Source organism: Vulpes vulpes, chromosome 2 (assembly GCF_048418805.1).
Source record: "Vulpes vulpes isolate BD-2025 chromosome 2, VulVul3, whole genome shotgun sequence".
Taxonomy (NCBI): Eukaryota; Metazoa; Chordata; class Mammalia; order Carnivora; family Canidae; genus Vulpes; species Vulpes vulpes.
This window is the reverse complement of record NC_132781.1, coordinates 58963148-58978806: the sequence shown is the minus strand read 5'-3', so window position 1 is coordinate 58978806 and position 15659 is coordinate 58963148. Positions and strand designations below refer to the sequence as shown.

The window sequence follows — 15659 nt, the reverse complement described above, 5'->3', positions numbered from 1 at the left end:
AATATAGGGGAAAAGGTTATAGAAATCATTCATTTTAAACATCTGTAGTCTTAATTCTAAAACATACTCTCACATACACAAAACTCTTATGATTAACATGCAAAAAGAAATTCCTTACAAATTTCCTTTCACATCAAGTTTCAGATACCACAAAGCATTTCCTGACTTCAGAATATGTACTGAGCATCCATTAAAACTCAGTACTCGGTGCTCAACTCACTGCCAACATCAGCTACAAAGACAGTTATCCTCTACCCCTCAGAAGTGACAGGTGCAGAAGTGCTTCTCTACTCTATGCTGGAGTGGAGCTGCCAAAAGGCCTCAAGATTTTTGAAAGAAAGGACCCCCATGGCTCCGAGGAAGCATTGTGCTCTACAGCAGAGTCAAAGGAATCTAATATGACCAACTTATGACTCACTACAATATAGAAACTACTTACCACTTTCTAATGTCAAGAGTAATAACCAACCGTGAACTTGTCTGTCAGATAATATTAAAACAAATATCAAAGTACCCAATGTAGGCTGGGTATAACCTACCTCCCAGGAGCTTTCCTTTTACCCAAGAAAGCAGTGATAAGTCTAATTAAGCAATGGGGCAGGAAGAGGGAGGAGGGAAGGGAATACAGGCAAATGTAGGCACATGTTTGTGCCTTACAATATGTTTCTTCATGTTTGTGATATTACAAGAGCTTGATTTTCCAATTTAAGTCAAACAAGCCAGTGGTGTGCTGTCAGAGGAGAAAACCGAAATGAACATCTACTCTGTGTTAGGCATATTCACACATCATCTCAATCAGAGCTGAAAAATCTTCTTAGTTTGATAAGGAGAAAGGGGAAAACAAGCAATGTTTCTTATAAATAAAAACTGCTGAAACAAACCAATTTTCTTAGTACTGATTTTTTTGCCTATATATACACATTTAACTACCTTATCCTCTATTTCCAAAGAAAAACACAATTACCTGAATATGAAAAGTATCATTCCCCAAGAGAGGGCACTTCAAAACCCTGACTTAAATATATTTTGAGCATTGTATTTATGGCAGAGCCTTTCAATATTAACTTTACTGGAAAAAGTCACTAAGCAGTTAGCAACCCCTTTTTTTTCTCTCCAGTATCAGTATCTTTGGCTAGGGAACTTTCTTTGTAAATGATAATTTTCCTGTTTTCTCCACTCTTTCTCCTGCCTACACAAGCTCTTTCAGACACCAGCCTCGGTACAACCTCAACTACTGCCACATAAATCAGATCTTCAAGATGCAGTACGGCTGATGAAATGTAAATGACCTCATTGCTAAGGCAAGGGGGGTGGGGGAAATTGTGCCAGCTCTCCAGATCAATTCCCAAGTTTCTATTTTCACAAATCTTTTTATGTACAGTTTGATTTTTTAACATTTTAATGAGCAAAAAAAGTGAATCTATAGTAGCCAGTCACCACAGTGAAAGTACAGGGCATGAACTAGATCCCAGGGGGGAACCAGTCCACCATGTCACCACTGGCTTTAGGACATTCGCCACCTGGTTCCATGTCCCTAGGTTCCAACTCCTTTCATAATCAAAACACTGCTGACATTATAAACCCCAGACGGGTTTTCTAAAATCCTTTCCAATCAATATATCCAACACATAACTTATTGGAGACAACACTGAGTTCATTGATTAAGGTGAGTTCAGTAGCAAAGTTTTCAAAATAAATGAGACAAGAATTCAGCATTCAACCCCTTGTGTCACTAGACAATTTATGAAACAGGCAATTTCTAAAAGGGCTTTTCTTCCTAACAAAATCAACGATACTTCATGTGGGAAGACTAAGAGCAGAGGGGGTGGGGGGATGCGTGGAGGATGGACAGTTGCACCAACCTTTCAGTTACGCATATATCACACACCAGATACAGTGTAGTAGTAGAAAGGCAATACCTACAAAGCTCTGCCTACAAGGAGATACCAAGCCTCAGAGTATGAACCAAACATGAAATCCACACACCTAAGACTGGATTCACTTGCAAAAGAAAATCTTGAGTTCATTTTGGTCTCCTTTGGATTCATTTCATCCATTGTAAATTATCCTCTGGTCAGAAGGCCCATCAAGGGGATTTGCTCCCATTTGGAGAAAATGGATTATGTTCTGCTGAAACTGAGGTGTTCTCTTAAAAACCCAGTAAAGTTTTAAATTTATAGTATCATCTATTCATCATGGAATCCTATTTGGAAGCAAAAGCAAAACTTTGAAGACTCAATTTGATGCAGTTAACTGAGATTATAATAAAGCTAAGCCAATTTGCTCTGAACGTGGGGTGTGGGTAGGGAGATGTATAAGATCCTGCAACAGCCATCAGTTTGGATGTCAATACTTTGTTTTCATTGAAACCCATAAACAAAAATTAGTTGTATTCAGCAGATGAAAACAACCGAGAGTCAGACACAGACATACAAACCCCACAAATAAATACCATCTGAAGGACAAAAGCACAGACTGATTATAATGTCCACTGGGGTTATAGAATGTTGGGAGATGAGACACATTTTCAATAGTTCAAAAGGAAAAAGAAAATGTGTGCAGGAAAACATTTAAATAAAGGAAAGAGATAGCCTGAGTAAATGAATGGATTTTAAAATACATAGAGCTATAATCAGCCTCTTTGTATCTTGCTGAAAGCTAGTACAGCAGTTGATAATTTACCTTTGTTGTGAAGGAGGGAGAGATGGGGAAACAGTGGGAGAACATTTCCTGAGTTTCTTATATCTAATTTATTTGTTCATTTCAAAATGTAGATGTGTGATGAAAAGATCGGCAGAGCACAAATTCCTAAAATACTCTATTTCAATGCTTAAATTTTTTTAATAGCATAAGGGAAATGCTGGCTGTCTAAGTCCTACAATTGAGATCAGTGCCACTGACTTGAAAGAAAAGCCTTTGATTGATGATCTTAAAACTCAAGTTGAAAGTTAAAAATAGAACACACACAAAATCCAAACACACAAAAAGCTAACAAAATTTCTACTTTAAGCCATTTCAAGTTAAAACAGGGACTCCAAAGGTTTTAATGCTTACGATTAAGTAGGGTAAAACAGAATAAATAGTAAGAAATTTTTAGAAGCTTAATTAGCACCAATTTCAAGAATGTTGATCAGAAATTTCTAAATATGAAATTAGGAAATCCAATTTTTTCTCTTTCTCTAAGAGATCAAATTAAATCCAACATCCATGCTATGGTTACAAACAAACTTTAAAAAAATTTTCCAATGAGAAAAATCTTTGAATAAAGGATTTTATAGAAAGGCTTTTCAATACCTATACATAAAAACCAGGTCAAATTTCTTACACTGCTGCTTAAATGCTACAGAATCTGTTTCCTTTCTTTGGTATATTTCAATATTTACTCTCAGTTTACTTTTTTTCTTACAAATGTTAATTTTGAGTCATGTATATATTATAATTATGCTAATTTGTGCAACACCTAATATACAAATTCAATGTTGTAATTCAAAGATAATATTACAAAAAAGTATAGAAATTTATCATATTCTATAACATGTATTATATAAATTTTATATCTACATTTTATATTTAAATTAAGTACATTGATGGAATGCTTACAACAGGTGAAGAGCCACCTCTAAAACGACTTTTAAGTATAGATCTTCATGATCTTTGAAGTTCAGAGTAAAAATACTGGATCTTATAGAAAAAAATTTCATTTAACAAAATCACTTTTTCCTTTTGTATCCTTCCTTATCTTCCAAAAATGGCTTACAACAAAGTCATTCCCAAATTTCAGCATTATGTAAAACATCCTTTATTCTGAGATTTCATTTTATTAACTTGAAAGCTTATAGCAGAGAAGTGAAAATGAGAGAGCTATATTTTTAAGGTCAATGTTAAACACCAATAAACTTCTTGACACTTGTTTCAAATACTTACAAAATGAGCGAATGATTTGGTTAGAATCTCTTACAATTAGCATTTGGTGGTACCTGTAATAGAATTCCTTGGACTTAATATTACTGTAAAATATTTTGCCTTACTCATTTCCTTTAACATTGTAAGTCCTGTTATCTGAAGACTTATGTTATTGATATACCAAAAAGGAAGAAAGATTGGGGAAGATGGAGGAGGGGAAAACATAAGTCAGCACATACCAAAGGAATAGGGTCCCAACAGTAAAACTGCAAACATAATTTCACTGAAGAAGCAACTTGCCCTCAGGAAGATACTATTTAAAAAAAAAAAAAAAAAAAGAGCACTGATAGAAATTGTATTTTGTAAGCATATTAAAAGCTGTCAGCTTTTAAGTATTTTAAATGCACACAAAAATGTGTACAGATGGACAACTTTTCTGCTCACATTAGTCTAGAAAAAAATCTTTCATTATCAAGCTCAAAGTCCTTGAATTTTTTAAACTTAATTGTACCTCTATTTCCTAGAATTCACACCCAAAGGCCAAAGCTTTCCTGCCACCAGTCCTTCAAATCTGACTTGGACATTACACGGGAGGAGGCTCCAAGCCTCCCTGAGGTCTCACTCCTTTTACAACACACGAAAAAGCAGTCGATAATGGGCCCATGCTGAATTCGCTGCTCTCCACGTCTCCTCTTGGGACACAAGCCTAGCAGATGTGATAAAAACTGTGTCAGAGAAGTGGCTCTAGTTTGTGCTTTAATAACAACTTAAGCCTCTAAACCAATACAACCAAAGGACTAACAGAACTGGCTGTTACCTCTCTCTCCTGCCAATCTTTGAATATCTCTGAACTGAATTAGCACCTCTACCCACAACATCCCCTGCCACCCCACAAAATCCATTCTAATTTTAAAAGATAAATGAATTCAGCAAACACGTCGGCGGCACAAGTGTCTGGGCTGTGTGTGTGTGTCCTATAATTAAGCCCTAACACATATTTCATGCAGTTTAGATTTTCTCAAGGTACGATGGTGCATTCAGAGGTCCTAAAGGAGTGCCTGGTTTATTTCCTCTGATCATCACCCCAGTAACCATATTAACACGCACAACTGGTAGACTTACAGTTTTCAAAGAGTGCTTATGGGTCAAAAAATTATTTTTAAATATGCTCAACTACAGGAAAGAAGAGTGATATTCTGATTTACTGAAACATTCTAATTATTAAAATTGATACCAAAGAATTTTTAAAACCATGGGTGGTTATACTTTAACTTGCAAGAATTCTTTGTCTTACCTAATGATATGGTACCAAAAAATAGATTTAAATGTATACTTCTGATAACATTTTCTAAATTCTATAATTCAGCCTTTAGATGATAGGTCTTTCTACCCAGTACCTTGAAAGCCTATTCAGTCACAATTGCATACCCACTTAATCAGCAATCATTGTTCTGGGATGCAGGACTTTGTTGTCAAGACAAGCACCAAAAACCTTTAAAAAAATTTTTTCAGAACTGGCATAAGAAAAAAGTGATCTTTGTCAGACAAGGACAAATTTATGCAAATCTTTTATAAACATTCACAAACATTTATTTAGCTTTTGAAATGTTGGCCTCATTTGAGAGCATGAAAATGAGGGGGAAGTAGGAAAACGCAAAGGACAGCTTAGAAGCTGGCACACTACATAAATATTCAGAAGGAAGATTATAGGATTCATGTTAGGCTGTCTTAGGCTTCTCCAAAGTCCACACAGAATAGCAAAGAACAAAACTAACGAGAAGTACAGCAGATGTTAGACAATGCATCAGCCTCTTTCCCTCTCTCACTTGGCTATACTTGGACGCTTTTATATTTTCTTTCAATATGGTTAGGTCATTCAAGGATTCTCCTATAGACTCTGTATTGTGGCTACAGATCTATAAGCTGGAGGTCTGTCAGCTTTCCAAAAGTTTCCAATGAAAAGGCATTATGCAAATTCTACCTCTCTTACCCTCTTTCAGGGGGGAAAAAAAGCCTCCAGTATGCAGTCATCGGAGTATTGGAAGCCCCAGCCTTCATTTCTGTATAGCTGTGTTTGCCTCAGGGCCACGCTGCTTGTTTTGACAGTGGATCCCCCTAGATAGTTGGGATTAGTCGAGCTTGTTTAGATAAACTTGAAATCAAGGCCTTCTCTAGGTAGACAGCTAGATGTAGCTACCGAGTTTCCAGCTGCCTCCTCCTTTCATCCCCAAACAACTGGAGATTCACAGTAGCTATCACAGCCACAGGCTATGTCACATACATAAGTACAAAATTAAAGGCTGCTAAAAGAAGCCTTTGTAAGTCTTAGTGCTAAAATAAGGAATCTGTACTGCTTAGTTTATACAAATTATTCTAGCACTACCAGTATGGAACTGAAATCATCAGTTAACGAGGCATATTAATCAAGGTTCCCAGCTTCTTCGGATAGACAGGATCATAGTTTGATAATTTATCTAACCTTCTGCTTCTCAGCTCTTGTATGAGAGTAATCGCTTAAAATGTTGAAAAGGAAATAATAGGCTTTATTTATCCAGTGGCAGGAGATGTCAGACACCATCAACAAACACTGGGAACAGACCATGAAGATCAAAATGTAAATATCAAATCTGTTTTTGAGAGAGAATTATTTAGCAATTGATTAGACAGGGCCTCTCAGAACAGTCATCTCCAATTACAGAACTGTTTCAAATCAACTTTTATTTCCCACAACTTGCAGATTCTAATAAAACAGTATCAGGAAGGCTCAAGAACTGAGGAAATTTATACTTGGAACAGATCAATGACATCTCATTATAGAGACAGAAGGCAGGTGATAGGAGACAGTATTGAAATTTTTTAAAGTATACAATTTAAATAGTTTTCTGAAATCTAATACTCAAGGATTAAAAAAAATAATACTCAAGGATTTAACTCCTTTGCAACTAGAAAATGTCTCTGCAGAGGGTCAGCAAAATGTAAACAAAGAAAATAACTCAATTCTACATATATGTTTTATTTTACATAACTTGCTCTAACATGTAGATGCCAATGTTTACCTGAGGCTGGTATAAACTATAAACACAACAATAGTATCAGAATAGATGTAAACACTTCCAGAACTATTCTATGAGATACCATACAGTCCTGAAAGCCTTTTACCCTCTGACCACACGATCAAGTCACACAAGGCAGTTATCAATCAATCAAGAGTTAATTGATTCACCAACAAAAATATGTTCTCATAATTGAACAGCAAAGTCACAATTTAAAAGAAAAGCTTAATGACGTGCAAGACATTCTGGAACAGCAGTCATCAATTTGAGGTTTTCCTATGGAATTTCTGGTTCATTTCACTTACAACTTACAAACTAAAGGAGTCAGCAAACTTTTTCTCTAAAGGGCTAGATATTAAATATTTTAGGCTTTGTAGGACACTTACTGACTCTGTCACAGATTCTTCTGGGTTGGTGGTTTTGTTTTAAAACCAATGTGCTAAAAAAATAAAAAATAAAAAATAAAAAATAAAAAATAAAAAATAAAATGAAACCAATGTGCTGGGGGCACCTGGGTGGCTTAGTTGGTTGGGTGTCTGCTTTTGCTGGGGTCGTGATCTCAGGGTCCTGGGATTGAGCCCCCTGCTGAGCAGGGAGCCTGCTTCCTCTCCCACTGCAGCTCCCCCTGTTTGTGCTAGCTCTCTGTCTCATAAATAAATAAAATCTTAAAAAAAAACAACAAAAAACAAAAACAAACAAGAAGAATCAATGTGCTAAAGGCCCTGTCTGCATGGAGCTTCTGATCTAGTTGGAAAGATGGATGCTTTACAAATAAATACAGAATATAGAATTTGACTATGACAGGAGCTGTGAGAGAGTGCTCTATGACAGAACAACAGGGGCCTGAAATTAGATAGAAGTGTCATGAAAGACCTCTCAGGAAGTGGCTTCTTGAGCTGAGACCTTAGGACTGAGCAGGGGTTCACCAAAGACTGGAAGAGGAACAGGGAAAGAAAGGCCAAAGAAAGTAAAAGCATGAGCAAAAGCCACTGAACAAGAATCCCTGGCACATTCAAAGAACTGAAATCACCCTGGCATGTTGAAGCAGTTGCAGGAAGTAAATGCAAGAAGATGAGGTTGGCGGGTGCCTCGGTTAAGTGTCTGCCTTCGGCTCAGGTCATGATCCTGGTGTCCTAGGATGGAGCCCCAGGTCAGGCTCCCTGCTCAGCGGGGAGCCTGCTTCTTCTTCACCCTCTGCTGCTCCCCATGCCTGTGCTTGCTTGCCCTCTATCTCTCAAATAAACAAACAAAACAAAAAAAAAAAAAAAAGATGAGGTTGGATAGGAGAGCAGGGGCCAAATCATGAGGGGCTTTATGGGGAATGTTAAGGAGCCTAGACTGTATTCTAGTGCATTGAAGTCACTAGGAGGGTTGGAATCCTTTACATCACATTCACAGGTCACTTCCTAACTTTGCCATAACCCCAAGTCTTCCAGATTGCAAGGGGTTCACAAGCTATTCTCAGTGAGCTCTTCACTTGAGCTTTCACACCAATACTGCTGCTATCATTCCCAGCATTAAACTGTCCATACTCTCTGGACCCTACATTTCAACAGGAGGGTGGAGACACACAACTGGGTGCTTGTCAGTCCTCTGACTCCTCTGAGAAGGAAGAAGAATCTCACATAGGAGCCTTAATAATAACCCAGCAGCATGGACAGGGATTATGGCTGAAGAGAATAACAAAGGAAATATAACAAATTTTAACAGGATCAGCTTAAATCTCTCTTCAGAACATGCTTCTAATAATCTGGTATTTCTTCTGAGATCCCAAAGTCCATTTTCCTGTACACAATGAAAGTATGACTTTTTACGGCAATAATCTATTGTGTATGATTGCATGTAAGCAGGCACTGATTAGAAGACTATTATTTTTCAGTACTAATAGGGGAAAAAAACCACTACCATCAACTATAAGATGTATCCTAATTTCAGAGATGTTAAAATGTGAAAAGTTGATGGAATATGTTTATTACAGATTTGTCTTTTCCACTTGACCTAGTTAAGAATGGTGGGGATTGTATCCATTGCCAGTGTCTAGTGGAGTACCTAGCACACAGGAACATCCAGTGAATGATGGTGTTGAAAAATGGTTAGATGATAATCTGGAGTTTTAGAAGGAAAAAAAAAAAGGCATTAACTGAGCACTTACTATCGCCAAGACCTGTGCTAATAGTCTACAGGTTTTCTTATTTAATCTTCATAGGAAATAGTGAGAGCACATGAGCCAAAGGAGACCTGAATTTATCAGAGAATCAATATTTACTCTTTTTTTAAAATTAGGCTCCACACCCAACATGGGGCTAACTCATAACCAAACATGACAAGCTCTACCAACTGGGGCAGCCAGTTACCCTAATATTTATCCTTTTTCTTTTTCTTTTTTTAAGATTTTATTTATTTATTCATGAGAGAGGCAGAGACCTAGGCAGAGGGAGAAGCAGGCTCCCTGCAAGGAGCCCCATGTGGGACTCGATCCCCAGAACCTGGGATCATGCCCTGAGCCAAAGGCAGATTCTCAACCACTGAGCCACCCAGGCGTCCCTCCTTTTTCTTTTAATTTTATTTTTTCATTTGAGAAAGAGAGAAAAAGAGCATGAGCGGTGGGAGAGAGGCAGAAGGAGAGGGAGAAGCAGACTCCCTGCTGAGCAGTGAAGCCAACAAAGAGGCTCAATTCCAGGACCCCAGGATCATGACCTGAACCAAAGGCAGACGCTTAACCAACTGAGCCACCCAGGTGCCCCCTTAATAGTTATTCTTGATATAAAAGTGAAAGGAAGAAACTATTAAAGTTTGTATAAATGTGGTATCAGCCATTTCTGTCAAAAATTTACTATATATTACATTACTAATAAATATAAGAATTATGTATATAATTTAAAGTATCTAACTATATAAGTTTCTTCTGATTTAGCCTTCATTATGTTCCTCGTATACCAGTGGTCATCTGCTCTATGAAGTAACAGCAGAAAGAGACTGACAAAGCAGCCAATATGCATCACATCCTGTTCTAGAAGTTGTACATAAACTCAAGGATCCTGCCAGTAATCTTATGTATTATAAAGATTATCAATCTCTTAGGTATGAACTGAACCTTAAAAGTGGAATAAAATTAGTTTCAGGTACAACATTGAAGTAACTTGCCCAACTACAAGTAGACAGTGAATGGAAAAGCTAACATTCAAACCCAAGTCCATCTTTCCCTGGAGCTTAAGCTCTTCCCACAATCCTCAGCTTGCAGCTTTGTTGACTACAAATGAGAATCTTATTCTTGGTTCCTACTTGATTAGGATTCTGTCTCCACAGCTACAAATACTCTTGCAGCTACAACTTTGCAGTGGTAGCCCTCCATGCCGAATGAAGCTAACGCCTCTCTCCCACTTCACTTTCCAATTGCAGCAGTAGAGGGCAAGATTTGTGTTGTTATATCACAGGGTCTTAGGTTACAGGAACTGAATGTGCCAGCTTGCCCAGGACATCCTGGTTTGCTCATTATTTCTGTGTAATCCTGGTGCCCATTTCACTCTCAAAGGTGCCCTAGATTGGATGCTATGGTCTTCAGAATCTTAGAGGAAAAATCATGGCTTGTCTGGAGGGTACTGAAAGAACAAATAGCTGTTCTATCTGCCTTGTGATGGGAAATTGGGGAGTGATGTTAGAATACTTTTTATCATTTGACTCCAGGCTCCTTATCCACATTAAAGACTTATCTATATTCTAAGGCTTAATGCAATACCAGACACATCATGAATTACATGGAAACAGTAAGATCTTCTCTTTGCTTCATTTTCCTCATGCTATATCAGAAAACATTTATTGAACTAGACGAATTTGGGTATTATGTATACATCACACCCACTTCTCCTGTCAGTTTTACAAAATTAGTATTATTTCCTGTTTTACAGATGAAAAACCATGAGGCTGAAAAAGTAAAGCCTTTGCCCAAAGGGACCTTTCAAAGCCAGAATTCCTATAATATGGGGATACTTAATTCAACTTTTCTTTGGGGAAAGAAAAAGAAAAAAGAGAAGAAAAGAGCATAGCACTTAAAATTTGTAGGGACGATGGTAATTGTAAGAAATAAGTGAGACAGGGCACCTGGGTGGCTCAGTTGGTTAAGTGTCTGCCTTTGGCTCAGGTCATGATCCCAGGGTCCTGGGGTAGAGCTCTGCATCAGGCTCCTTGCTCAGTAGGGAGCCTGCTTCTCCCTCTCCCTACTGCTCCCCCTGCTTGTGTGCATGCTCTCTCTCTCTGTCAAATAAATAAATAATTTTTTAAGTGAGACATGAATAATGCAAAGATTTTAGCTGCCATTAAATCTGTTTATTATAACATATATTTTAGAAATTCAGAAATACTTCTCAATTTACCAGCAGTTTAGATCTCTAGAAATGATAAGTATCTGGGAGGTTGGAAGAGTTCTCTGATAAAAATAATGTTCTCAACAATTTACAGTTTACACTTCTAAAATGGGATGTTACTAAAGAGGCATTATGTTTGAAATACATTCAAATGCAAGAATCTTAAAAGCCTCTGTTAGGTAAGATAGGATTTAATAAATATATGTTTTGGTTTGTTCTTCCTCATTCAAATTCTGAACCCAAAGATCACAGTGTGAAGGCTATTCAAATAATCATTTATTATTACATACTAAATATTTGGCCAACTAATATCCACACATAGTACCAGGTGCTAGAGATATGGATGTGAAGCAGGCAAGAATCCCTGACTTCCTGCCTAGAGGAGGGAGAGGATATATAAACAACTACATGCAATAAAATGTTTTAGGTTTTCTGACAGACGTAGGGTCAAGGAAAAGTAAGGTACTGTTAGTTTTACTGAGAGAATGTGAAAGACCCCTCAGAGGTGGTGACGTGTGATCTGAGTTTTGAGAGATGAGTATTTACTAGACAAACTGCTAGACAAGAATATTCCAGGAATAAAAGCAACATGAAACAATATCATATCACATATTTCACAAGGTTGATATAGAGTAAATGAGCTTCATTAAGCTCAATGATTTTTAAAAGACCATCTTAGTTCTTTTGTAAATACCTTTTCATTTCTACCCACCAACCCCCACCTGCTATATACATATGCACACCCAATACAGACTAGTCCACAGTCTGGGCTTCATCCTATTTCACATCTGAAATCTTAAACAGACCAAAGTTAGACAGTTTGAAATTATGGTAGCCAGAGGACTCTTAATTCTACTACATTTTAAAAAAAAATGAAAGCTAACACAATAGTACAAAGCACTATATGTGACCAAAAGGGCTAATTTACAAGGACAGTGGGACACATTACTAAATTTCTGAGGTTTTGAACATGCAAAGCCTCAATATACAGATTTCACAACTGAAATAAAATAAATTAAAAATAATTAGTTATTTGAAACCCCTTCATCACCATTTAAAGAGTTTTCATATTTTCAGTACATTTTAGAATATACTCAGGAACTGTTTCTGATTATATCTCTTCACCTTTACTTAACAAAGTACTCTCTCTTCCTTTTGCAACTTATCTAAATTTTGCTCTAGAACAGCATGGGCTTAAGAAAGGAAATGTTTCCCAGAATTCTTAGGACCTGTCAACTTCTGGAGGCAAAGGTTATCCAACATAATCCTAATACCCAACAAAACAAAAGCGCTCATACTAGGCTATCCTGCTACCTTAAATTTGCCCCTAGTCAGGGGAGGCACTATATAGTTATTGGTAATTAAATACCAGGTATGATCCTGAGCACTCTTACACAGTTCACATCATTTAACTCACAAAGGCCCTAGGAGGTCTTTATTATGATTATATCTAGTTTATAGATGCAGAAGTCAAAACCCAAAGAGATAAATCCCAGTAAATGACAGCTGGAATTCAGACCAAAGCAGTCTGGCCCCAAAGTCTATGCTCTTCATCACCACTGTCATTCCTGCCTCTGACTCTGATTTCTGTAATCTGAACTCCTTAACAATTATGTCTGTGTATTACGTACTTCATATTCACAATTATTCACTGGCCCGTAATTTATCCTAGCTGCTGAGATCTTCTCAGCCTCTAACACTGACTATAGTCATTCCTATACTTGAAGAGTTCAGATTGACAGACAAATAATACAACGTAAGGAGTCAATGTTCCAAGTGCTCTCCAAGTGCTGAGATAGAGTGACTAATTCAGTTAGGGCAAGTTTCACAGAGGAAGTGATACAAGCAGGGCAATTAATGCTGAACAGAAGTATACTTGGGGGGGTGGGTGGAGGAAGAAGCTTGAGGAAGGCATATCAATCATAAAAATAGCTTCGGCAAAAACAGAGGTGGGAGAAAGCAATCCATGCTGGGAAATGGTGAGATGTTCTATGTCTGCTTATGAAGTGAAAAGTGGTAGGAAACCAAGCTGGAAAGTGAGCCAAGGTCAAGACTGTGAAGGGCCTGAAATCCAAGTTTTAAGAAATCTGGAGTCAATCTTGAAGGCACCAGCAAGCCATCAAGAGTTTCTACTGAAGAGAAATGGTGTGATTTGATTTAGGTTTTAGAAAGCTATCTCTGGCCATCTTAAGGAGAGTAGTGATTATAAGGTCATTGGGTTACAGACCATTAGGAAGAGTACACAGGAGAAAGCTGAGAGTTGAATGTAGAGGGAAATAGAAGACTAGGGAGCAACTTAGGAGGGAGAAGAAACAAGACTTAATGACTATAGACTTGCCCCGATGAGCAACAGACACTGGTTGGTTACGTGAGACTAAAGACTACAGTGCTCAAAATCAGCCACAGTCCACTTAGTTACAATCATTGAGTAATTCACAAGAAACAAGACCATCCAATAGTATTCACAGATGTCTGAAATCTAGCAGGGCTTTTTTGGAGCCAGAATAAAACCAGGAGAACATTTCTAATAAGAATGTGTAAGTAAGGATTGCATAATTACCATTTCCTGGCGTTAGATTCAAGTAAGTAGTAGTAACAACGTAGCTGCATAGTTTGGCGTGCTTTCAGAAAGAATAGCTCAAAAAGAATTTGTCTTTTTAATGAGTTCCTTCTATATAACTGTAACAGCTGGGGAGTGACCAAATTGGGAAAAAAATCTTCAACTTAAAAGAAAAGCCTTAAGTCAGAAAATGTATCAATTTTTCAATTGAGTTTAGCTAAATGTTTAAGGTTCTGAAATACAGTTTTCATTAAGAAGCCAGTCCAACCCTATCGCATTCTTAAATTCACCCTTTTCTAGGAATGGGAGCAGGTGGGGGGCAGGGAGGACGATTCATGATATAGGTATGGCAAAATAGCAGTCCTTATGTACAAGGTGGTTTTTCTTCAGCAAATACTTTAAAAAGCATGAATTTTGACATTTAAAGTGATAAGTTTGACTTGTAACAACACAAGTTACAACATGAGAAGCAACACGTGACATATTTTTTTAGGATTGTTGTTTACCCATCCATGACCCTATCCTTGAAAAAAACATTAAAACCAAGCCAATCATCAAGAACAGCACATTTTTAAACATATACAAGGAAGCAGATGTTTAATCTGGGATGCATTTATACATCTGAACTCTATCAATGAATCTTTTCAAAATCTATAATGTTGTCCATCAAAATGGCTACATTTCATGGCATTTGTGGATTCTGATGCACTCTTGAAGAAAGCTGCTACAGCAGGGTGCTTTGTTGCTATTATGCTAAACAATCAGCTCCTAGGTTCTGAAGAGATTGAGAGTTTTTATCTGTGGATGGGAAAATTACATTTCCACCTACAATCCCAGACTGCCAAGTTACTAAGAAATATGGAAACTGACCTTTCTGAGCAAGAGGTATAAAAATCCAAAAATCAACAGTGACTCTTAGAAAAAGCACACATCTAAAACAAACTTAAAAGATGATCTTCTTTAAGGGCAGCTTCAAGACTTTCCCACTTGACTTTCTCTGTACCACTCTTGTTAACTTTACTACCTTCTATGGCTTCATAGCATAAAGGACAAGAAATTGCAGAATTGTGATTACATTGTGGCATCACTACCCAAAGATCTTAGTTTTCAGAGACATCACCAATTTCTGGTCACGCCACTGTTCTACAAACCAACAAAATGACCTGAAAGTGCATTGCCCTTATAGCCTACTAGACAGTAGGGTCCTTCAGGGGAAGGGTAGAATCCACTTTTTCTCACCTCCTCTTTACTTGGTATGGTGCCTGGCTCATATTCTATGGACACTACACTTATCAGCCTCTCATTCAATTAAGGCATAAAATCAAATCTACTCTCCTAGATAGCTTCTGCCACCAAAGACAGACACAAACAGGGAAAAAAATCAGAAAAATGCAGCCACTAATAAGTCAGTCTTTTTAAGGTCAGGTTGTAGAGACATTTTAAAGTGTAATCCACTTGACCCTTTTATAAGTAAATCCTCTCAATGACAGTCAAATGAATCAATAAATTGTTCCATGTATATGGTGTCATAAAAAGTTTCCAGGACCAAACTGGACCTCACCATTTAAAGTGGATCAAATCTGAGTAGTCTGTATGAGCAGACTGGAAGCATGACAGCACCCACACTCTGGAGAAGAATGAAGGAAAAAAAGGAAACTCAAAAGTTTCTAAGAGAAATGGGATACACCCAGGTCTGATTCCATTCTCTGTGAGCTTGATGAATGCAACACCCAAAGGACCACGAACCCAAAGTCTCAACTCTAATTTAAAGATCCTACGGCT

The 15659-nt window shown here is 37.5% G+C and overlaps 1 protein-coding gene across 26 annotated transcripts in view; it reads right to left on the bottom strand.

Annotated features, from left to right (window-relative positions):
• DENND1A (DENN domain containing 1A) overlaps positions 1-15659 on the bottom strand; it is a 495329-nt gene that overhangs the window by 356692 nt on the left and 122978 nt on the right. Inside the window, exon 1 of one of the 26 annotated variants that reach the window (XM_072748697.1) lies at positions 3925-3972. The exons of the other annotated variants lie outside the window; for them this stretch is intronic. The gene's annotated coding sequence lies outside the window, so the exon portion shown is untranslated. Of the gene's footprint in view, positions 1-3924; positions 3973-15659 lie in introns of those variants that run through there. 26 annotated transcript variants of the gene reach the window in all.